The 24268-nt window shown below is 39.1% G+C and overlaps 1 protein-coding gene across 2 annotated transcripts in view; it reads right to left on the reverse strand.

The window, feature by feature from the left end:
* Window positions 1-625: 625 nt before the first annotated feature.
* The window catches only part of LOC121860720, a 63109-nt gene continuing 39466 nt past the window's right edge, over window positions 626-24268 (reverse strand). For both annotated transcript variants that reach the window (XM_042358037.1, XM_042358046.1), the window contains exons 6-7: window positions 23103-24268; window positions 626-1510 (exon numbers count right to left, since the gene is read on the reverse strand). The exon at window positions 23103-24268 is cut by the window's right edge and continues 724 nt beyond it. The gene's annotated coding sequence lies outside the window, so the exon portion shown is untranslated. The remainder of the gene's footprint in view (window positions 1511-23102) is intronic.

The following is a 24268-nucleotide window of genomic DNA, read 5'->3' on the forward strand; positions in this document are numbered from 1 at the left end:
TGAAATACACCAAGAGAACTAAAATTTTATGGGTGAAATGGTGCCATGGGGTGACTTCTCTTCCACCCCAATGCCTTCTCTTCTCCTCCACCCCCAGGCCCTAATTCCCCATCATCATCATCATCCAGGAGCCTTGCCAGACAATTCCCAAAGTAAGTGAACTTTCATTTCTGCTGAATTCTAGGTACCAAGAGCTGTCCATTGATCAAACCATTTAAAACAATGGTTTCGTTAACGTAATCCTTTCGGTTAACGAATCTAATCTTCTGAACGGATTGAGTTCAAGTAACCGAGGGTCACTAAACCACCACCCGACTCCCGGCTATAAACACAAATGAAAACAATGGCGTCTCATCTCCTCTTGGGCATTGTTTTGGGGGAAAAGAGGGTAAAAAGCCACACAAAAGATATGAAAAGGTCACACTAGGGAATGCATCTCATTATTATTGCTTTATTTTAATGGTAATTAATGATTCGAGATACGATGATTTACCTTACACTGCAATATTGGAGGACACATTACCATCGTTATTCGAGGCTTTACTGTACAGTATAAACACTACGTACACTCCATGTACATACAGTATTATTGAATCACCAATGAGAAAATAGCATCCTTAAGAAATATTATTAATCCATTTATTTTAATAATTTTTATTTACTGGCAATTTGACAAAATCATATAGGAAATTTATTAAATATTCGAGACCAAATTTGGGGTTTCGTTCATGGTGCGATTAAAATTAGTGGTCGGGTTTTATAAACAAGGTATTAAGTCTACCAATTGGTGGTTGTGTCTATTATTTTAATTCATATGTCAGTAGACGAAAAAAATAATACAAATACCTGTACCTGCATCATTAAACTTGTTTATCAGTTTATTCTTGAAAAGTACTGTATAAAGTTGTTCACACACACACTCGTTAATGCTTTGAATCCACACGTTGATACTCCTAGGGTTCACACTGCACAGAAATTGAGTATCAACAATGCTGACTGCACCAGTTGGAAGTGCAGGAGATTGTATGAACACATATTTTATCAATTTAAAAGATTTATACAAGAATATTCTTCATGACCAAACCTTACTCATTTCTAAGGTGAGGCACCCATGGTTGCTGGTGTGTACTGAGCCATGAAGTGCCCTGGCATAGGGTAGTATTCAGCAGCAGGGGGAGGAGCCATTGGATATGGGGTCATGAGATGCAGGAGGAGGAGGCATCATGTGAGATTTGGGAGGTGGTGGAGGAGGAGGGGGTTTTTGAGTGATATGATTTAGATGTTTCATGCAATGGTGTTGCATCCCAGGTTGAGGCACTTGTACTGCTGAAATGCCACAAGAAGCTACAGCAACAGGAGCTTGGTGGTTCATGGGAGCTACACTGGATGGAGGAATGATGGAAGCAACTGAAGGAGCTGGTGACTTTTTCTTCCGTCTAGGTCCCTTTAACAGCCTCAGTCCTCCTCTGCTTCCAGCCTCATCTTCTATACTTGCCCAGATTGACTTCACCTGATTGAAAAAGACATAATACTTTCAGTTTCTTATACAGGTAGTTCTGCTATAACGCGATAATTGTGTTCTTGTAAAATATCGTGTTATAGAAAATCGCGTAATAGAAATAACAGGGCTTATGGAGAAAATAGGGTTAGGTGCAGATTACTCGAAATCGAAAAAATTTAGTAGTTAGCCTAACACAAAGGATAGCACAGTCTAAATAAATGTTACATTCATATCTAATAATGAAATCATACAGTAAATGTAACACTTTACTTGATGGGGGAGAAGGGTGATTTTGAGGTTGATAAAATCGAGCTTCTCTTCAAGTGTTATATCCTTTCTTTTACGATCATCACCGGGAATTCTATCACCAGAACGCTTCTTGTTGATATTCTTCTTTACTATATTCACAGTTAATACAGTACCACAAAATTGGAGAAAGAGTAAGCAAAAATCGCGTTATAGCAAACAAGCGTTCGCGTTATACAAATATCGTTCCTAATTCATAAATCGCGTTATCAAAACACGCGTTATTGCAGAACTCACTGTATGTTGATGACACATTTTTAATTTTCAGATCACTTGACCACGTCCCTATGTTCCTAAATTACGGCACCTAAATTCGAAACATGGCAACATCAAATTTATTGTGAATTAGGAAAGGACAATATTGTAATGGCCCCTGTCTCATCAACAGAAGTATTATATAAATGGGTTTTTACATCTGATTTATATTCAGATTCACCACCTGTAACTTTCCACTAACTATGAGTAAGACATGAACTGATCATGTGAAGGGTAACTTTCCCAAGAGGGAGAAGCCCATATGTCAGCATCTATGTAAGCGCGCACTAGCGCGATGCCTTAGTCAGTCACTCACATCAACTACTATCGAACGGACGTTGATCCACATTTATATTACATAAACGCCGTACTTTCTCATTCACTCATAAATAGTAGAACTTACGGTTGATATACATTCAGGAATTATAAACATAATACTTTTATAATAAAACAAGAAACTTCAATTGGGTTTCGTTACCAAAAGCCCAATTATATTATATGTGTACCAACCTGGTTAACTGGGGAATTAACCAACGTAACAATATTACACCATTTCTTGATATTAATATCCACTGTCTTTATAATAGTTTTGAGACAGTCTTATACAGAAAACCAACATAAGGAATAAACAATTGAAATTGAATTGAAAACCAACATTCACAGGTTTGAGTAAAAAATTTTCATCATTCAATCCTCTTAATTACAAACGAAGTCTAGTGCGTACTCTTACCGACAGAGCCTTTAATATACAGTACTGTATGTTCAAGCTACTTCCACCTGGACATTGAAGTGAAATATATAAAGGAACTATTCTTTAATAATGGCTTCCTTGAGAGATTTACAGATACAGTAGAACGTGGATATAACGCGAGATACATTCCAAGAGAGGTCGCTTTAAACCGAATTCGCACTAAATCAAAGTGTTGTTTCAATGGAATAGTTTAGTTTGGTACTTGAGAGAAACACAAAATACTAAAAAGCCTGAGAGTCTACCCAGATGCACCACAGCCCATCTCCAAGAATACACAAAACATTGTTTTTTGCAGTATTATGTTAAAACAAACACTCATAAATCAACACAGCTAAAATTAAGGGATGTGAAATGGTCTGTTTACTGGCTGGGAGGGAGGGAGGTGAGGTGATATGATTGACAGTTGATGCCAAGGTCTAGTGCTTATTTATTTATCTGTCCTTAAGAGTGACTTTTAAGTTTTCTCTTATAAAATGTCACTGAACTGACATGGGAGAATATAATTAACATTGCTGGAATTCTTATAAGATAGTGATTAATTTGAATATAAACATGCTATAGCTCGCATTAGACATACAAATTTTAGTTCTAATTTAAGAATTTTATTACAAAGAGCAAAAATTTTGATCTCTTGTGCAAAATATATGACGTTTATATTCAAATTATTCGCTGTCTTGCAAGGATTCCAGCAATACAAATTATTTTCTCCAGATTGACTCGCGCAAAATATGAAAGATTCGCTTTAAATTAAAACATTGTCCTTAATTGTGGGTGTTGCTTTAAATCAATAACCTTAAATTGAATCGCTTTAAATCGACGTTCTACTGTACTCATATAAGCAAAATCCTTAATAAGATTTTTCATCCCACACAGCCTCAAATCCACACCGCTCCTAAATATTCTATCTACAGTATAGTCTGGATTTACGCGGTCAATTGAATCCGTGGAGGTCCGCATAAAACGAGAAACGCGTAAACGAAATTACAGAACATATGAGATTAATTGAAATAGAGACTGGGCCGACCCCAGACTACCCTTTTTCCAACACAATGCATACATTGTAGTAAAAATATCATCTTAATTTTATGATGGCATGCACACACAATTAATATTTAAGAGAAATACAGTCGCCGGTTAATGTCCATTCAATTAATGGACTCAACTCCCCCCCCACCCCTCTTCCCACGTTCGCTGGCTCCCTCCCTCCCTACCCCCCACCTTCCCGAGAAATATTTGGGGAAAAGGACTAGGCTTACAGGTTTAATAATAAATAATATCGCAGACTAAAGTTAGGAGAATATAATTTACATTGCTGGATTCCTTGCAAGACAGCGAATAATTTGAATATAAACGTCATATATTTTGCACAAAAGATAAAATTTTTGCTCTCTCTAATAAAATTCTTAAATTAGAACTAAAATTTGTATGTCTAGTGCAAATTTTAGCTTGATTATATTCAAATTATATTGATTATATGTAAATTATATTCTGGCTGGGTAATTTCTATGAATTTTATAAGCTAAAAACAAAAATTTCAAATAAATAAACAATTTATACTTCATCAGACACAATACGTACGTTGTAGTAAAAATAACATCTTAATTTTATGATGGTATGCACACAAAATTAATATATAAGAGAAATATCAATAATATTAGCTTTTTTAACACTTACGTTAGTAGAAGAGATGGCTGGGCACACGGGGATGGGGGGTTGGTTCCGAGGCAGAGGGCAGATTATTGGCCCTCACCTGTATCACTTGTATCAATTGTATCACTATCCACCACAGAGGCTTGCAGGGCCTCTTTGTCAAATCCCTCAAAGTCTATATCCTCACTATCGCTATCACTGACTTGGGCTGGCTGTGGTGGGTGGCGGGTGAAGAACTCGGTAATGTTTTGTTGACAGGGCGACCTAGTGCGCACCCTGCCCACGCCGCTTCCCGCGTAACTAATAATTGCCGGTCTGGCCAGGTGCCGCGTAAATGACCAAACGCGTAAAGGAAATCCGCGTAAATCCAGACTATACTGTATTTCACCATCCTGTACACAGGCCCAGTCAATTTCACCCTTAAACAAACTTAAGAAGCTTCTCAATGAATTCTATCTGCAAATTTCTCTTAGACTAGTTTTCAAAGCCCAGAGTTCAATTAAAAAATCCTTTAAAACTAAAAACACCAAACCTGCACACATACGATCCTCACTTGTTTATCAATTTATGTGTGCTAGCTGTAGGGCAGCATATATAGGTAAAACAAAAAGACACTTGATAACTCGCATACATGAGCACTTAGGCTGTTCCATCCGAACAGGCCAGTTAATCACACAACCACCATATTCAGCTATCCTTAACCACGCCCACCAACATGACCACCCGTTCTCGCAGTCTGATTTCTGTTCTTGGCAAAAGCAACTGTGAGATGGACCTTGTCATAATGGAACCCTTGTATCAACACAAAGTAAAGCCATCCATTTCTGATATTGCTGCCTGTGAATTGTTGTGTTTTTCTCACTGAGGCTCATCTCAATTAAGGTAATACCTCCTGTATGTTTTAGTATGTTCTGATTTTAATTTTGTACTTAAGTCTCCTGACATTTTTATTGGTTTTAAATTGTAATGCTATGTTACTTTTAAAAGTTTTGTTGAAAGTAATAATGGTTCATTTTTCTTGTATATTACCAGCAATTTTTAAAACTTTGTGTCTGTTTTCTAGGCTCTGATAATGGAAAATGATTTTCCAAAACATTACCAATTAGAGAAACACAAATTAGTCACAATATTTGTGTTTTCCCTGGTTATCCTCTTCATATACAGTAATACCCCAATTTACGCGGTCAATTGAACCCGCGGAGTAGAGTGTAAAACGAGAAACTCGTAAATGGAATAACAGAACATATGGGATTAATTGAAATAGAGACTGGGCCGACTCCCAAACTCCACTTTTTCCGACACAATACCTACGTTGTAGTAAAAATAACATCTTAATTTTATGATGGTATGCACACACAATTAATATTTAAGAGAAATACAGTCGCCAGGTTAATGTCCGTTCAAATAATGGACTCAACTCCCCCCCCACCCTCTTCCCATGCTTGCTGGCTCCTCCCTCTCTGAGAAATGTTTGAGTGAAAACACTAGATTTTAAGGTATAGTAATAAATAATACCTCAGATTAAAGTTAGGATAATATAATTGACATTGCTGGATTCCTTGCAAGGCCAGGAATATTTTGAATATAAACGTCATATGTTTTGCACAAAAGATAAAATTTTGGCTTTGTAATCAAAATTCTTAAATTAGATCTAAAATTTGTATGTCTAATGCAAATTCCTTGATGTTTATATTTAAAATAATCAAAAACTTATAAGAGGTAACCAAAACAAATATCTTCAGTAAATAAACAAATTATACTTCACCCACGTAAATGAGTAAATTCACCGCATAAATCGGGCATCCCGGTTCTGACAAGGTACTGCGTAAATGACCAAATGCGTAAACGAGAACTGCGTAAATCTATTTACGTTCAACTGTATACATATATATAAAATAGACACACACACAAACTCATATCCCCGTTTGCTGGAACAATTGGCGCTCTTCCGGCAATGATAAATTTCTGGGTAATGAGACGACTCTTCCAAAAACAGAAAAATCCCACATCCACAGAATTATTCTGGATACAGTATTTGAAAAGTTTCCAAGAGTCTAAATTATGCATCTTGCACAGACAGACACAAGACCACATCCCCGGAATGTTTCTGGGTACAGGAAATCCTCCGATAATGATGGTTCTACTAATGATAATTCATATTTAAGACCCTGGTTAATTTAGGACCCAATTAAATTTATACCATTATTTTCTTCATATTTACGACAAAAATAGAATAAAAATTAAAAGAAATTACATTTTCATATAAGTAATAACTAAATCCCAATACGTACTGTATTATACAAATAAAAAAAAACATGCCTTGTGCACGGGGGCTGCTGGGTTTGCGAGTGGTGACGCCAGCATCACTAGTATAAACAGTCGCAGCTTGGCAGGCCTTTTGTTTTCACGCATCTAAATAGGAAAAGGAGAAAATCCTTCTCAGGTTTTTACGGCATTTTGCATCCCTATTTAACATGAGCAAGAGAGCAAGTGATGGTAGTGCTGGTTCAAAATCTAAAAGAAAGTGTATAAGCTGAGCCGAGAAACGACATGTGCTAAAACGATATGAAAAGGGTGAGATGTCTGTGGATATTATATAGAGCAAGCAATGAAAAAATTTTCTGAAGTGGAGCCATTAACAGAACGAAGCATTAAAATTAACAGGGATGTGAAAAACACATATGACCTCTACATAAAGATGTATAAATAAGAAAAGAAAGCATCTGTGCAAGGTTCTTTCGACAGCTTTATTATTCAAAGGCCTAAACCATCAACTTAAGCTACACCATCAACTTCAGCTACACCATCAACTTCAGCTACACCATCAACTTCAGGTACAGCTACTGTACACCATCAACTTCAGGTACAGCTACTGTACACCATCAACTTCAGGTACAGCTACTGTACACCATCAACTTCAGGTACAGCTACTGTACACCATCAACTTCAGGTACAGCTACACCATCAACTTCAGGTACAGCTACTGTACACCATCAACTTCAGGTACAGCTACTGTACACCATCAACTTCAGGTACAGCTACACCATCAACTTCAGGTACAGCTACACCATCAACTTCAGGTACAGCTACACCATCAACTTCAGGTACAGCTACACCAACAACTTCAGGTACAGCTACTGCAATAACTATCAACTTCAGGCATAGCTACATTGTACACCATTGGGTCTTCTAGGTATGTGCTTGGCTGTGCACCATCAACTTCAGGTACAGCTACTGCACACCATTGAATTTCAGGTACAGCTACTGTACACCATCAACTTCCAGGTGCACAGCTACTGTGCACCATCAACTTCAGGTACAGCTACTGCACACCATCAACTTCTGTACACACACCATCAACTTCAGGTACAGCTACTGTACACCATCAACTGCAGCAAGCCACAGGTTCATCAATCTCAGTACAGCTACTGCACACCATCAACTTCAGGTACAGCTACTGTACACCATCAACTTCAGGCACAGCCACTGTGCACCATCAACTTCAGGCACAGCTACTGCACACCATCAACTTGGTACAGCTACTGCACACCATCAACTTCAGGCACAGCCACATTGTACACCATCAACTTCAGGTACAGCTTACTGTGCACCATCAACTTCAGGCATTAAGCCACTTGTACACCATCAACTTCAGGTACAGCTACACCATCAACTTCCAGGTACAGCTACTGCACACCTCATCAACTTCCAGGTACAGCTACTTCAGAAGCACCATTTGTCTCTAGGTGTTGTGCTACTGCACACCATCAACTTCAGGTACAGCTACGGTATGACCATCAACTTCAGGTATAGCCACTGTGCACCATCAACTTCAGGTACACAGCTACTGCACACCATCAACTTCAGGTACAGCTACTGTACACCATCAACCCCAGGTACAGCTACACTATCAACTTCAGGTACAGCCATTGTACACCATCAACTTCAGGTACAGCTACTGCACACCATCAACTTCAGGTACAGCCATTGTGCACCATCAACTCTCAGGTACAGCCATTGTGCACCATCAACTTCAGGTACAGCCACTGTACACTATCAACTTCAGGTACAGCTACACCATCAACTTCAGGTACAGCTACTGTACACCATCAATCTCAGGTACAGCTACACTATCAACTTCAGGTACAGCTACTGTGCACCATCAACTTCAGGTACAGCTACTGTGCACCATCAACTTCAGGTACAGCTACTGCACACCATCAACTTCAGGTACAGCCACCTTTCATCAACTTCAGGTACAGCTACTGTGCACCATCAACTTCAGGTACAGCTACTGCACACCATCAACTTCAGGTACAGCTACTGTACACCATCAATCATAGGTACAGCTACACCATCAACTTCAGGTACAGCTACTGTACACCATCAACTTCAGGTGTACAGCTACTGTGCACCATCAACTTCAGGTACAGCTACTGTACACCATCAACTTCAGGTGCTACTGTGCACCATCAACTTCAGGTACAGCTACTGTGCACTATTATCAACTTCAGGCACAGCTACTGTGCACCATCAACTTCAGGTACAGCTACTGCACACCATCAACTTCAGGTACAGCTACACCATCAATCCCAGGTACAGCTACTGCACACCATCAACTTCAGGTACAGCTACTGTGCACCATCAACTTCAGGTACAGCTACTGTGCACCATCAACTTCAGGCATGAAGCTACTGTGCACCATCATCCTTGGCAGGCACAGCCACTGCACACCATCAATCTCAGGCACAGCTTTCACACCATCAACTTCAGGCACAGCTACTGCACACCATCAACTTTGTGTACAGCTACTGTGCACCATCAACTTCAGGCAAGGCTGGTGCTACTGCACACCATCAATCTCAGGTACAGCTACTTGTGCACCATCAACTTCAGGTACAGCTACTGTGCACCATCAACTTCAGGTACAGCTACTGTGCACTATCAACTTCAGGCACAGTTACTGCACACCATCAACTTCAGGTACAGCTACTGTACACCATCAACTTCCAGGTACAGCTACTGTGCACCATCAACTTCAGGCACAGCTACTGCACACCACCAACTTCAGGTACAGCTACTGTGCACCATCAACTTCAGGTACAGCCATCAGCACCATCAACTTGCAGGTACAGCATTGTGCACCATCAACTTCAGGCACAGCTACACCATCAACTTCAGGTACAGCTACTGTGCACCATCAACTTCAGGCACAGCTACTGTGCACCATCAACTTCAGGTACAGCTACTGTACACCATCAACTTCAGGTACAGCCACTGTACACCATCAACTTCCCAGGTACAGCTACTGCACACCATCAACTTCAGGTACAGCTACTGTGCACCATCAACTTCAGGTACAGCTACACCATCAACTTCAGGTACAGCCACTGCACACCATCAACTTCTTACAGGTACAGCTACTGTGCACCATCAACTTTCAGGTACAGCTACTGCACATTATCAACTTCAGGCACAGCTACTGCACACCATCAACTTCAGGCACAGCTACTGTGCACCATCAACTTGGTGGGTACAGCTATCAACACCATCAACTTCAGGTACAGCTACACCATCAACTTCAGGTACAAGCATTGTGCACCATCAACTTCAGGTACAGCTACTGTGCACCATCAACTTCAGGGTACAGCTACTGTGCACCATCAACTTCAGGTACAGCTACTGTGCACCATCAACTTCAGGTACAGCTACTGTGCACCATCAACTTCAGGTACAGCTACTGTACACCATCAACTTCTTGTGTACAGCTACTGTACACCATCAACTTCAGGTACAGCTACTGTGCACCATCAGTCTCTGAGTACAGCTACATTGTGCACCATCAACTTCAGGTACAGCTACTGTGCACTATCAATCTCTCAGTACATTGTACACCATCAACTTCAGGTACAGCTACCAGCACTATCAACTTCAGGTACAGCTACTGTACACCATCAACTTCAGGTACAGCTACTGTGTACACCATCAACTTCAGGTACAGCTACTGTGCAACTATCAATTCTGAGTAGTACAGCTACTGTGCACCATCAACTTCAGGTACAGCTACTGTGCACCATCAACTTCAGGTATAGCCACTGTGCACCATCAACTTCAGTTGCTATCAGCACCATCAACTTCAGGTACAGCTACTGTGCACCATCAACTTCAGGTACAGCCACTGCACACCATCAACTTCAGGTACAGCTACTGCACACCATCAACTTGTACAGCTATCAGCACCATCAACTTCAGGTACAGCTACTGCACACCATCAACTTCAGGTACAGCTACTGTGCACCATCAATCTCAGGTACAGCTACTGTGCACCATCAACTTCAGGTACAGCTACTGTGCACCATCAACTTCAGGTACAGCTACACCATCAACTTCTTGTACAGCTACTGTGCACCATCAACTTCAGGTACAGCTACTGTGCACTATCAACTTCAGGTACAGCTACTGTACACCATCAACTTCAGGTACAGCTACTGTACACCATCAACTTCAGGTACAGCCATTGTACACCATCAACTTGTGTACAGCATTGTGCACCATCAACTCAGGTACAGCTACACCATCAACTTCAGGCACAGCTACTGCACACCATCAACTTCAGGTACAGCTACTGTGCACCATCAACTTCCAGGTACAGCTACTGTACACCATCAACTTCAGGTACAGCTACTGTACACCATCAACTTCAGGTACAGCTACTGTGCACCATCAACTTCAGGTACAGCTACTGTACACCATCAACTTCAGGTACAGCACCATCAACTTCAGGTACAGCTACTGTGCACTATCAACTTCAGGTACAGCTACTGTGCACCATCAACTTCAGGTACAGCCATCAGGCACCATCAACTTCAGGTACAGCTACTGCACACCATCAACTTCAGGTACAGCTACTGTACACCATCAACTTCAGGTGGCCAGCCATTGCCAGCACCATCAACTTCAGGGGTACAGCTATCAGCACCACATCAACTTCAGGTACAGCTACTGTACACCATCAACTTCAGGTACAGCTACACCATCAACTTCAGGTACAGCTACACCATCAACTTCAGGTACAGCTACTGTACACCATCAACTTCAGGTACAGCTACTGTGCACCATCAACTTCAGGTACAGCTACTGTACACCATCAACTTCAGGTACAGCTACACCATCAAACATATATAAACAGTAATAAGTGTTGCTTTCATATTCTTATGTAGAGAAATGACGATATGTTTTCACGTACGCACTTACATACGATGGCATTGTGCAATCCATCACCCTTTTTTCTTTACCATTTCGCATGCATAAACATTAATTCAATCAAATACATATTCAGTAATAAACAATCATGAATCTTTTGCACATACTATTCTTAATAAGATAAATGACGCTATGTTTCCTAAAGTGCACACGTATACGTTGGCGCTCCGTTATCAGTCTCTCACTGTTTTTCTTTACCATCAGTGGTTACTTCTACTGTACAGTACATTAAATAACATTAATTAAAACATACATATTTTTTTAACATTAATTTTACTACAACAACAGCCAGGATCTTATTAACTTCAGTTTCTGATGTATAACTGACATTATGGGTGTAAACACTGACAACAACAATGGCATCCCATCTCCTCTTGTGTGACCATATTACAGTGATATCCCAGTTAGCCAGAACAATTGGTGTAGAGCACTTCCAGGGATGAGAGATTTCTGGGTAACAAGACGACTTTCTCAAACCTGGAAAAATTCCTTATCCCCGGAACCTTTTCCGGTTACTGGTAAAAGTTTCAGGGCGTCTAAATTAGACCTCTTGCACAGACGACAAACTAGTCCACTTCCCCAGGATGTTCCTGGGTGCTGGAGATGTTTTCCTTGAGTCTAAACTATTGTAATCCATAAATACAGCTCTAATTAAGTTAGAAACTTAATTTCTTTACTATAATAATCCAGAATAGTTTATCTAAATGTTTGGTTAAATAAATATATTTAAAAATTAAAAATCTAAATAATATGGGCATGAATGAAGCTGTGTGTTACAGGAAAGACTGTTATTTTCCACTCCCATAGAGCTGTGGGGGATTAGTGGGTCTTGAGTAACTGATCTGACCTGATGCAATGTCAGGTGGAGGTAGGGTGGGGGATTAACAGTCTCATATTACTGATATGATGGAATGTCAGGTCACCCTTTCTTGGGTGGAGGATTAGTGGGTCTCATGACCTGAAGATGTCTTGAATAAACATGAAACTTAAAATACTTTCAGAGAGATTGTGATAAGTATAAGAATAAATGAACAAAGTTGTATCCCTTCAACATTACATTACATAACATTTTAAAATATGTAGTGAGAAAGCAGAAAGGTGTGGATCATTAGAGAGGTGGAGTGGAAATGAGTGTTGCCAAGTGCTCCTCAAGAGCTGCTATTTAACTCGCTACCATGCAGTCACACACACACACACACACACACAGATATGTTTTGATTCCCTTGCCCTGTGTGTGTGTGTGTGTGTGTGCATGCATGTGTGTGTGTGTGTGTGTGTGTGTGTGTGTGTGTGTGTGTGTGTGTGTGTGTGTGTGTGTGTGTGTGTGTGGTGCAGACGATATCACACAAATCATCACATACCTTGGCAAATCAACAGCAATAATGGCACAACATACTGCCAACGCAATAGAGAACATCAACCAGTACGAAAAAAGTGGAAGATATAGTACAAACGAACACCAACTAGTTCAAAATAATACCAATCGCTAAAAGGAAAAAAGACCCCATTACAGTAATTACAGTAAACAACAAAGTAATTCCATATGCCATGGAAGGCACTGTCCTAGGGCTGAAGATAACAACAAAAGGCTACAAAACATTCATCACCGAAAAACTTGCAAAAACCAGAAACATGGTAATTAAATTAAAACGCTTCAGAAGCCTGTCAGCAAAAAACAAGTTAAAGTTATATAGAGCCTTTGTCCAATCCCGACTAGTATATCCACCAATTCCCCTACATGCAATAAAACAAACAAACATAAAGAAACTGCAGACAATTCAAAACTTAGCCCTAAGGGATGTATATAACATCAGATATCCTGACATAGTCACCAACCGTCAACTACACCAACGAGCGCAAATAGAACCCCTAAACGTTTACCTACACCAACACTCAAAAAGAATACAGTTTAATATTAACTTTTTTAGTCATTTTAACAATTATTGAGCATAATTGAAGGTAAAGAAACTAGTTTCTGGCATGCCATCCAGCCTGTTAACACACCAGACAGGCGTTAGTCTCTCTCTGTTTTCAGTGGAGGTAACATCTTGCTTGAGACTCTCTTCAACTAAATGCTTTTTTCTGTGTTTCCAAGCAAATTATTGGTCATTTTGAAATATATTTTACATATTGACAATATATAATGCAGTGCAGTGTTGATTTAAAGAAAATAATCTTGAATTACACCAAGAGAACTAAAATTTTATGGATGAAATGGTGCCATGGGGTGACTTCTCTTCCACCCCAATGCCTTTTCTTCTTCCTTCTCCTCCACCCCCATTCTAATTCCCATCATCATCATCATCATCATCCAGGAGCCTTCTACATACACACCTCAAAGTAAGTGTCCTTTTCTACCTTTTTTGTTGAATTTAGGCAATTTTCGGTGAGCTGGAACCAATTACCCAAAAACCCATTGAAACAATGGTTTCGGTTCACGAGTTTTTCGGTTAACGAGCAACCTGCTGGAACGAATTGTGCTCGTTAACCGATGGACCACTGTATGGACAAAGTTGGAAGAAATAGAGGCAGGACCAATCATAGAATGGATGGAAGAGACAGAAGAAGGAGGAAGAGAACACTCGTGGTTTCCTCGCAGTAAAAGAAGAGCCCTAGAACCCACACCAACTCCACTCTATTGAAAGATGCAACGTTACCCCAGTGACAACCTTGGCAGCCCTACCACTTACAACGTTAGATCATAAAAAGACGGGATGTTCTTAGCAGAAACACAAGTACCTGCCCTAGACTCCCCACCATTGGCTAAGACACAAGACCCAAAAATGTAAGGCATAAAATTGCAATATTTGCTAAACATACAAACACCTGACATAAATATAACACCAAAGACGAAAATTAGCTGAAACACAAACATGGGAAAACAGAAGCACTTGGGTTGAGCCCCAAGACCTAGCATTCTACTACTACTTTCCAATTTCCTTGCTTTTTTTCTTGCACTATCCACCAACCCCAAGTCCCTCCAAATTCCACCATCATTCTTCAAGTCCAGTTCCCACACCACCAATCTACGCACCAGCATCAAGATCTCTTCATACTTTACTTCACCCATCAATCGATCGGTGTTGGTGTGTTGATGGAAGTGAGCCTTTTTTGGGGATTAGGGTCGCGTGGTTAGTCCTCCCTCCCCCCCCCTCTCCTCGCTCAAGCGTGACTAATTGTGATAGGGAGATGAATCTGATTCCATAATGATGCTTAATAAATTATCTACCAAACGTTTCCAATAAGATATCCTCAAACAAAATATTTCTATATGATATAGTGATGGGAATTCCATTCTATATATATATATATATATATATATATATATATATATATATATATATATATATATATATATATATATATATATATATATATATATATATATATATATATATATATATATATACATACAGTGACCCCTCGGTTAACGAACTCAATCCGTTCCAGCAGGTTGGTTAACCGAAAATTCGTTAACCGAAACCATTGTTTCAATGGGTTTTTGGGTAATTGGTTCCAGCTCACCGAAAATTCCTAAATTCAACAAAAATGGTAGAAAAGTTCACTTACTTTGAGGTGTGTATGTAGAAGGCTCCTGGATGATGATGATGATGTGCATTTGAAGTGGGAGGTGGAGGAGGAGAAGGGAGAAGAGAAGGAAGTGGAGGTGGAGGAGAAGCATTTTACTGCTTCTTGGAAGGTGAGTCACCTTCCATGAAAATGTCAGGAACCTCTGGACTGACAGATTCTCCACCATGAACATCCTCTCTCCTTCTTGAAGTGGAAGGCTGAGGGATAGCATCTTGTTCCCTCTGCCTTTTACTGAAGAAAGTGTCAATTGTGGTCTGTGGGGCATCTGTCCTCCTCACCATTAACTTATGTTTAAAGAAGGAGACCACTGAGTCCTCAACATGACACAAAGTTAGTTCATTTTTTCCACTTCTGGGTGCTTTGAAGCCAGTTCCCTGAACTTCTCCCAGTAGTAAATCACATCTTTCAACTGTTTAGCTGACATATGGTCATCACTTTCAATTTCCTCCTCACCACTGTCAGCCTCTACCCGTAACATCTCATCCAGTTGCTTCAAGTCATCAGGAGTAAGTTCCTCCTCATGAGACATCACAAGCTCTTCCACATCCTCCTCCTCCACTTCAAGGCCCAATGACTGACCAATGGACACAATCTCCTGGTCCAACTCTGTTTCTTCCTCAAATCCCTCAAAATCATGGACTACTGATGGCCACAGTGCTTTCCATGAAGAATTGAGGGATCTAGTGGAGACTTCTTGCCATGATGACACAATCAATTTTACAGCCTCCAGGATGTTGAATTGTGTCTTCCAGAAATGTTTCAGTGTTAGTTCAGGATCATTGGAAGTTGCCTGATGACACCTCCTAAACATTTTCTTCATGTACAACTTCTTGAAGTTGCTGATCACATTCTGGTCCATTGGCTGTATGATTGATGTAGTGTTTGGAGGCAAAAACAACACTTTGACAAAGTCAAATTGATACTCCAAATTTCTGGCAAGGTCAGGGTCATGACCAGGAGCATTATCCATGAGGAGAAGAGCCTTTAAAGAGAGTTTATTGGTGGTTAGGTAGCTCTTGACAGAAGGGCAAAACACATCAACAGCCCATTCATTAAAGAGCTGTCTTGTCACCCATGCCTTACGGTTGGACTTCCAATAAACTCCAAGCTTTGTTCTTACCACTTTCTGTTGCTTGAACACCCTGGGGTTTTCAGAGTGGTAGACAAGCATAGGCTTCAGTCGGAAGTCCCCTGAAGCATTGGCACCAAGCAATAGAGTGAGACGGTCTTTCATGGGTTTATGCCCAGGTAAAGAGGCTTCATCTCTGGTGATGAATGTTCTTTTGGGCATCTTTTTCCAGAACAGCCCAGTTTCATCCACATTGAACACTTGCTGTGGAAGATAATTTTCTTCTTCCATCAGTTTTTTAAATTCATCTAAAAACTTTGCTGCCCCTTCCTTATCAGCACTGGCAGCTTCACCATGCCTAACAACACTGAAAATGTCACTTCTTTTCTTAAATTTTTCGAACCAGCCTTTGCTGGCCCGAAAATCTTCAAATTCTGTGCCTGAAGAACCAGGTTGATCTGCCTTTAAATGTTCGTAAATCTCCCTGGCTCTTTCACAAATGAATTCAGTAGAAACTGAATCACCTTTCATCTGTTTATCCCTTATCCAGATGATAAGTAACCTCTCAGTTTCTGCAATTAGGGATCTACTTTTAAACACACTTGTAGATTTGTCTCTCACTTTCACTTCTTTAAATTTGTCTTTCTGTGCAAGAATTGTCGACACAGTTGATGTCGACGTGCCATATTCTTTGCTAAGCACATTTGTTCTAATGCCTTGTTCATGTTTTTTTATGATTTCCTGCTTGGTTTGGATTGAAATTGCTTTTCTTGATCTCTTAGGTCTCATGCTGGATTCAAACAATGTCAACACGTGCTTTTCAAAGTTGAACTTGTTGTAAATAAAGAATATTTTCTTTAAAATAACACTGCACTGCGCTATATATCGTCAATATGTAAAATAAATTTAAAAATGACCAATAATTTGCTTGGAAACACAGAAAAAAGCATTTAGTTGAAGAGAGTCTCAAGCAAGATGTTACCTCCAGTGAAAACAGAGAGAGACTAACGCCTGTTTGCTGTGTTAAGAGGCTGGATGCCGTGCATTAAACTAGTCACTTTACCTTCAATTATGTTCAATAATTGTTAAAATGACTAAAAAATTTAATATAAAACTTTTAAAATTATTGAATAGTATAAACTTCTTGATATTTATTAAAATAGTAAGGAATTTAAGCCCTACAACCGATTACTGTATTGGCAGACTAATACTACAGCTGGTGGACCGCCAAATGCAAGCGAAAACATATTGAGGTCGGCTCGTAAAAAACTCTGAATCGAGGGATTGCTCGTTAACCGAAGTTAAGAATCTTATGGAAGGTAACTCGTTAACCGAAATCTCGTTAACCGAGGGATCACTGTATATATATAAACGTAAGTAATGTTGATACCGAAGTTAGTAAAATCAATTCTAATTTTGTAAGACACACCATTTTTTTTTTCAAAATAATCCTGTATACTTTATCTAAAAGTTTGGTTAAATAAATATATTTAAAAAACAAAAGCTTGATATGATACAGGTGTGAATAGAGCTGAGTTACTTTTATCCTCTTCACCACTGATCGGCTCGTAGTTGCTTGGGCGATCGTCACGTCTCTGTTACACACTTCACTCAATTGACTGTACTGTCTTGAATGACATTTTTTTTTCCTATGGGGTATATACATACAGTAGCATTATACTGTATTGTTTATGAAGGATACATGTATTAATAAGAACAGATTATTACAGTAACGTATTTGTACCAATTAATGAAAAACAAATAAACAATATTGTATCATGAATGAGGCAGTACAGTAGATAATCAGTGAGGCAACCCTTTGGGGAAGGGGAGGTGGCACTGTCACTTTTACTCCCCAATGGACCCTTCTCCCTCCGGCTGGGAGGAGGGGGTAGGGGGGTGGAGGTGGGTTTTTGAAAGCCAGGAGGGGAGATTAATGCATACTGTACTTAGGGATTATGAAAGGTAGAGGGGTTTTATTTTTTTGCTTATAAAATGTCACTGACTTGACTTACAAAAATATATCTTGCATTGCTGGAATTCTTGTAAGATAGTGATTAATTTGAGTATAAACATCCCTTATTTTGAACCACACATAATAATTTTAGTAATTAACTTCGCACAATTGAATACAGGTTGTAATAATTTATGTGGTTGCTCAGAAGTTGTGGTTGCAGTTTCAAAGTTTTGTGACATCACTAATGTATAATGAGTCTCCATATGCCCTGGTTTATTCATTGATCAGTTGTCTAAGCACAAAAGTAGCCCTGTCGAGCTATCATGCATCAATAAATTTCAAAATGGAAATTATAATGTAAAATGTTATAAGACAATGGTTTAGTAGTGCTGTTAATGTGTGTGCTGTGTAAGTGTCTTGGCATGTCACCTCACCACCTGACTCCTGAACAAACTCTTCATCAACTTCTTCAAATCCTACAATGTGCTTGGCAAGCTAAAACACACGCAGGAATTAAGGCAACAAGCATCCAGTGAGGGTCTTGTTGTGTGACTGCCTGGCAGCGAGATAAACATCAGCTGTTGAGGAGCTTATCACTTGGCAACACTGGTGCATGTTACCACTCCATCTCTCTAATCATCCACACCTTTCAGCTTTCTCACTCCATATTTCAAAATGTTATGTAATGTAATGTTGAAGGGATACAACTTTGTTCATTTATACTGATCACAATCTCTCTAAAAATACTTCAGGTTTCAAGTTTATTCAAGATATCTTCAGGTCATGAGACCCACTAATCCCCCACCCAAGAAAGGGTGACCTGACATTCCAACAAAAGGTCAGTAATATGAGACCACTAATCCCTCACCCTACCTCCAGCTGACATTGAGTCAGGTCAGGTCAGGTTCTCCCCCCAAAAATACTTTAACTTTCATATTTATTCAAGACATTTTCAGAAAATTCTCTCGATTTTCAACCTCGGAAACTTTGTTCCTAAAACCGGAAATTTATTTTTAAATTCCGGCTTTGGGAATGATTTTCCGTGCAAATTTCATTTCTGGCTATCGAAGATTTCTGGGTTTAAGGTATTTTGGCTAACGGAGATATTACTGTGTTATTAATATTGATTTATATTGTATAAGGTGCATTCATGAGTATTATTTAAAGAATATACCATAGTTTACATTTTTCATTAATTTTATTGTTTTGGGGGAAAAAGAGCGTAAAAAGCCATACAGAAATATGAAAAGGTCAGAATTTGGAACGCATCTCATTATTATTGCTTTATTTTAATGGTAATTAATGATTCACATTACGATGATTCACCTTACACTGCAATACTGAAGGACCCATTACTGTCATTATTTGAGGCTTTACTGTACTGGGGAAAGTTTCCCAAGAGTCTAAACTATGCTTCTCATCATCTCATCTCGCATGAATAAACACTCTTCCATTACATTTAGACCACAGGCATGAGCAAAGATATTTAGGGCTAGTGAAAAAGTGTATAAACTTTTATTCATAGCAACTGTTCTGTGTTAGAGTTGAATTTCATACCAAAATGATCCTAAATTCTCTACAAGACTTTTCCAATAAAAGATCCTTAAACAAAATATTTTGACATAATATAATGATGGGGTCTCAATGTATTTCAAGAAAAAAACATAAGAAATGTTAACATCAGAGTCTGTAAATGCAGTTTTAATTAAGTTAGAAACATCAATTTTTCCTAAAATAATCCTAAATAGTTTATCTAAGAGTTTCGTTTAATAAATATATTTAAAAAACTAAAAAGTTATATGATATGAGCCGGCGAGTTGCCTCGTGAATGAAGCTCTGTGTCACAGAGTAAACTGGAATTTTCCATTCGCACAGAGCTGTACTAATTTATGCAAACCCAAACTGTAGGTAGGGTAGGGAATTAGTGGGTCACATGTCACTGACCTGACCTGATGCAATGTCAGGTGGAGGTGGGGTGGGAGATTAGTCATCTCATATCACAGGGGGTCCCCAGAATCAGAGTACTGTATTCATTATTCGTGGATCTACAGTTACGAGGCCAAATTATTGTAGAACTATACATAAAAATTCCCGGAAACCATTAGGCATTCCGCAGACGAAATTCATCTGTTGAGGGCATAAGCCTTTGAAATTCCCTCCCGCCTCCCCTTCTCTCAAAGTTTAACTTTCTCGCCGGCATCACTCATGCTCCAAGGATTTTTTGTGCATTTGATCACATTGGTGAAATTTTTTTGTAGCCATGAGTTCTAAACTAAAGCAAAGTGGTGTAGTGGCTAAAAGGAAACGTAGTAGCTATGGGATGGAAGTGAAATTAGAAGTAATCCGTCATGAAAAGAATGGAGAGCGTGTGTCTGACAACTCAAGTGCCTAGCATATGCCTGAAACAACCATCCATCCCATACCATACTTAAGAAGGTGAAATTTACACGGCAAAGCATGGGCATGTATGTGTGAGAAGTGAACATACAGGGTATGTGGAGGCGGTGGGCTATAACTACGTTGCTAACTCGCCATGTACTGTATATTGTTACTTGTAATGAAAATATAAAAGTTGTGGGAAAATCATTACAATACAATACGCTTATGTAGCTTAGAAATAATGAAAATATTATATAAAACAATAAAATAAGAAAAAAAAAAAGAGCCTCAGTGTGTCTATACAGTGATCCCTCGGTTAACGAAATTTCGGTTAACGAATTACCTTCCACAAGAATCTTCAATTCGGTTAATGAACAAAATTTCGGTTAATGAAATTTTTACGACATCATGTCAAAATGTTTTCGTTTGCTCACCAGCTGAAATATTAGTCCGCCAATACAGTAATCGGTTCTAGGGCTTAAATTCGTTCCCATTTGAGTAAATATCAAGAAGGTTGTACTATTCAATAATTTTCCAAGTTTTATAATAAACTTTTTAGTCATTTTAACACTAATTTAACATAATTGCAGTATAGGAAACTAGTTTTTGGTGCGCCAATCAGCCACTTGACTCACCCAGCAGGCGTTAGTTTGTGTCTCTGCTCAGTGGAGGTAACATCTTGCTTGAGACTCTCTTGAACATAAACTATTTTTACATTTTTACAGTACAATTATTGGTTATTCTGAAATTTATTTTACATATTGACAATATATAGTGCAGTGCAGTGTTGACTTAAAAGAAAATAATCTTGAATTACACCTAATGAACTTAAAATTTTATGGGCGAAATGACGGCATGCAGCATGGGGTGGTTTCTCTTCCACCCCCACTTCCTTCTCTTCTCCCTTCGCCATCCCCACTTCTAATTCCCATCATCATCATCATCATCAACAAGGAGCCTTCTACATACACACATCAAAGTAAGTGTACTTTACTGCATTTATTTTTACTTTGTATGTAATTTTCGGTGAGCTGGATCCAATTACCCAAAATCCCATTGAAACAACGGTTTCGGTTAACAAACGACCTTCTGGAACGAATTGCGTTCGTTAACCGAGGGACCGCTGTATAAGGGAAGTGAATGTGTGTTGAGGCGGTGGGTTACTGGGCTATAACTGTATGCCTGCACTCCCTCCTGATGTGACGCCTCTCATCCTCCAAGTAATCCTCCTCTCCCAACATCCACCTCCATCCACCCAATCAAGCCCAACATCTTTACTTTTGAAGGTAAACTAATAAAAATCAATGATAATTTAAAATTATTTATTTTTAAAACATATTAATAATGTGTTTCAATGAACCACTTTCACTTTCATTGAAATGAGTAAGTGAACAGGTGTGTGCTCAGTTGTACGGCTGCGTGGATAGGTAGCCTGCCCTGCGCCAACACATCATCCCCAAATGACTTTAAGTACTGTACCTTAAACAAGTTTTAAGTTGAATAATTTTGTAAAATACAGTAATGTCTGATCAAATGATTTACAAATGTTTCTAAGGTATATAAGTGCTAAAAGATAAATTAAACTTATGAGAGTCAGTTACAATGTGATGGTCCCGATTTGACCCGATTCCTATTGATTCTCAGTGGAATTAATTCCCTTTTATCCGTGGATTCACTATCAGTGGCTTTTTTCTGGTCCCTAATAAGCAGGGATAATGAGTACCCCCTGTACTGTGTACTGGCCTTCTGATGCAATGTCAGGTCACCGATTGTTTGGTGGAGGATTAGTGGGTCTCATGACCTGACGACGTCTTGATTAAAGACAAAGGCTAAGATATTTTTTTATGCGTGAAACTGATGTACTGTGTACACTAGTAAGGGTCTCTATAATCTCTTCTGATTCAGCTTACAGCTACACAACATTCAAACTCACCGCGCTGAGGGAATATTTACGTTTTCTAGTGGGGAGTGTAACAGAAAATGGTAAACATTGGAAAGGGGTAATTTGCATGCATTATGTTCTTTTATATGAATTATACCAGTGTCCGTGCTATAATCTTAACTATGTATACTGGTAGTATTAAGGGAGAACTCAAGGTACAGTACCTATATAATGATTGGGGAGGCCCAACTGATACGGACTAGTGTACTATAGTGAATAAGTGTCATGGTATTTACCTCTGTGTAAGATTAGTAAACAGAGCTACCTCAGATATCAGATGAAAATATGTGAGAACAATGATCTGGGAAAAGGATAAATGTATCAGACATATGTGAAGTGTTGGGGTTGACCCATAAACTATACTCTAAGAAAAACATCTTGGTACCTTGGTTTGAGCTTAATAGCTTGAATCTCAGTGGAAGAAAGTATTCTACTCACAGTTTGCTTGGAGAGTGTTATAACTTTCCGGTATTCTTCAGGAATGGTAGTGGCTCCCAATCTTTAAGCTAATTATAGTTTCCCAGACACTTGTCAAGTGTCTTGCTGTCTGAGATGGACTTCATCTTCATAATAGACAAAAGGGAAACAAAGTAGTGGTAGAACTCCTGAGTCATAACAATATCTGTGGAGAGAAAAATGTAGGATTGATACTAAAATCCAGTTATATGCACACACAACCAGACAGTTTCTATTAATGCACAAGCCATTTTGGTGGGATCTAAAACAGTAGACTATTCCCTAACTGGCAGCGGGAGGCTTATCTAATGAGCCCTCATTCCTCCCTGTTGTAACTTTGGTGTTTTATATACTGTCAGTGTCAAAAGTTCGTGTGAAGCAGTGAAACTGTGTCACGGGAATGAGTCTCCAAACTTACATACCCTGACTGTCATCTGGTGTGGGTGTGTTGCTTTATCTCATTTGGAGTTGATGCTGCTTCATATGAACTTTTGAACCTGACTGTACAGTACATATTATTTTGTATTTATAACCTTTAGGTTCATATAATTTTTGCACATTCCTGATACACTGTACTGTATTTTGAGTTCATGGTCGCTAGGTCCACTGCATCCAAGTTATAAGTCACTCATTAGCTCACAAAATTATTACATTCACCATTCAGTTGGTCCCAAGGGTGTACAAACTTAAGAAGTTCTACTATATCTATATCTCCCTTTTCAGACATGTCCCATATTAGATATGGTCGGATGAAGTCAGCTATGTATACCCAGCCATTACATACATTACACCATGACAGCAGTTACCAACAGGGATTCCCATTGCTTCACTAGAAAGTAGGAGTTCAAGATCCATTCTCTATTTCTTGCTTAACACCCTCTGCCATCCAGTTCCTGTTAACAACAGCCAACTAGGGTGATATAATGCCTTAGTTACTGAAGCCCCATAAAGAGATACAACACTCAACCTGAGACAAAATAAGTGAATGTAATACAGTAGTGTCATAAGATACTGTCTATCCAAAAACTGTTTAACAGCATATAGATTTTTATTTATAGTCCCCAAATTTTGAAGAGCCAAAATCAAATGTACTGTCTTCTCTCCAATTTCCTTGGATGAGGATAATCTTGGTTTGGCCATCATGCAAC

This window comes from Homarus americanus, unplaced genomic scaffold, assembly GCF_018991925.1.
Source record: "Homarus americanus isolate GMGI-L3 unplaced genomic scaffold, GMGI_Hamer_2.0 scaffold40248, whole genome shotgun sequence".
NCBI lineage: Eukaryota > Metazoa > Arthropoda > Malacostraca > Decapoda > Nephropidae > Homarus > Homarus americanus.